At 28.8% G+C, this 2,554-nt stretch overlaps 1 protein-coding gene across 1 annotated transcript in view; it reads left to right on the plus strand.

Annotated features, from left to right (window-relative positions):
• The window catches only part of EDIL3 (EGF-like repeats and discoidin I-like domains 3), a 508,872-nt gene that overhangs the window by 488,639 nt on the left and 17,679 nt on the right, over positions 1-2,554 (plus strand). The gene's annotated exons all lie outside the window — the stretch shown is intronic.

Raw genomic sequence — 2,554 nt, forward strand, 5'->3', positions numbered from 1 at the left:
TATATACACCAATATACACACACACCATACAATTTCTAAATTTTTTTAAAAACTTTCTTACCATTGTGAACATCTTTTCATGATATCTACTGGTCTCATTATCTGTGGGACCCTGGAGAATGAATGTGCTCAGGGGCAAAATCAATGACTAATTGGGATCAGGTGTTAAAATATAACCTCAGTTGTACTGTAACTAAATTGAGTTAATTCATTGCTTAGAGTCTTTGTGCAAAGAATGTCAACTTTCTGAAGACATCAATAAAAACTCTTAGCTCAAGAATTTTGGGAAAAATATAATGAATTCTTTTATACATATTAAGTATTTCTGAATTAATAATGATTTTTTTTCTGTGTTATATAGCCCTTTTTTCCCCTTACTGTTATTTCACTATTAACCAATAGGGAGGTTGAAAACATATTTCTTACTGCAACTATTCAAGGCGAATAATTTATAAATTTCCCAAAAACACTAGGCCTGGAATAGCTATTTCAGTGATTCCACGGAGTCTGAATTCAGTTCGCACAAAATTTATTTTAAAGGAGACACGTTTTTAGATTCAGATTTTAAAAGATTGGATTTAAAAGCCACATCTATTTGCATTTTAACATCTCAGAACACACCTATTTAACAGCTTAGGGCACATATATATTTTATGTGTTAACAGCTTAGAAACTGGTATATCTTACAGTGTCACAATTTAATTGGGGGCACTTCTTCTTTCCTAGAAGAACATATTGATTATGGCTGATAATCAATAACATCATAGTTTGAATGCATATTGGAATTTTGTAAAATTATCTTCAAAGTTATTTTATGAGTCATAGACAAATGTCTGTGATAATTTATTTTAAATAACTATTTCAGTTCCTATTTTTCACCTTTTACAGTAGGCACTCTGATTCATAAAGAGTGTATCTTTCATAAGATGAAATTTTTTAAACTTCATCAATTATACAGGCTTGAAATTAATTTTAAGACAGATAAGTATTGTCATCCATTGTCCATGTATAGGATTCACTAAAAAGCACATCTATAATAGTAAAATCCTTATATAGTTTAATTTAGGGAAAAAAAACTTAAGAAAAATATGGTTAAATCATTGAACTGTTGAAATATTTCTTTATCTCCATTTATATTAACTATGCGATTTAATATGTGAATACTTTTTAAATTTTTTCAATTGATAAACTAGACATTTACACATTAATGTATTTTATTTCATTATCTCAATCTGAAACATATGTAAAATTTTTCTGTCAAGTTGGTCAAATTGCTTGATACTGTTATTCAAATGTTCTGTATCTTTGCCGATTTTCTATCTACTTGCACTATCAACCACTGAGAGAGGAATGTGGAAATTTCCAACTACAATTATGGATTTGTCTATTTCTCCCTGTTGTTATACCAGTGTTTGCTTCACGTATTTTGAAGCTCTATTAAAATATACATAAACAATTAGGATTTTAATGTCTTTTTGATCAAATCATCCATTTACTATTTGAAAATGAACTTCTTTATCCCTGGAAATATTTTTTGTTCTGAAATCTACATTGTCTGATATTAACAAAGGTATGCCAGCTCTCTTTTTATTAATGCTACCTTGATGTATGTTTTTGGTATATGATTTTTGCATCCTTTTACTTTTAACCTGTTTGTGCTCTATATTTGAAATGTATTTCTTTTATGCAACATATAATTTGGTCTCCCTTTTTTCATCTATCTCTGCTTTTTAACTGGAGCATTTAGAACATTTACCTTTGATATGAGTATCAAGTAATTGTGTTTAAATCTATCATCTTGCTATCTATTTCCTGCTTGTCACATCTTTTCTTTGTTTTTCCTATTTTTTGCCCTCTTTTAGATTAACAGAATTTTCAATGATTCCATTATATCTCCTTGTGGATTTATCAGTAATGTTTTGTTTTGTTGTTTTAGTGATTATTTAAAAATTTGTGGTATATGTTTTAAACTTACAAAATCTACCTTTGAATGAACATAGGGCCCCAGAAACTTACCTCCACAAGCACAAGCAATTATAGCTGTAAGTCCATGTACTTAGGAACCATATTTATAATAACATATGATTTGGATATTATCAAAATAAGTCTTTTTATTGATGCACATATTTGGGGGACACGTGATATTTTGATGTATGTATACAATGTGTAATGATCAAATCAAGGTACTTGGGATAGCTATCACCTCAAACTTTTAATCAAAATAAATCTTATTATAAAGAAAGAAATATGCTCCCACTAGGCAAGTGGGAAAATTGTTAGAGTAGAATGACACATGCTATTTACAGAAAAGAATGTGAACCAGAATTCTCACGTGAGACAATTAGTCATACTATTATCTATACAATGTAAAAATTTTTGAAAATGTAAACCATTTTTAGTACAAACATGACAACTGGCTAAACTCAACCAATTTAACTGGAAATTTTAAAATTAAATCTAACCAGTTTGCATATAATATTATAACGAATTAGAAATAATAGAGAAAAGCCTAGATAAATAAGTTTCCTATTTATTACTGAGGGAGACAACTGAC

Source organism: Propithecus coquereli, unplaced genomic scaffold (genome assembly GCF_000956105.1).
Source record: "Propithecus coquereli isolate 6110/MARCELLA unplaced genomic scaffold, Pcoq_1.0 Scaffold13, whole genome shotgun sequence".
Taxonomy (NCBI): Eukaryota; Metazoa; Chordata; class Mammalia; order Primates; family Indriidae; genus Propithecus; species Propithecus coquereli.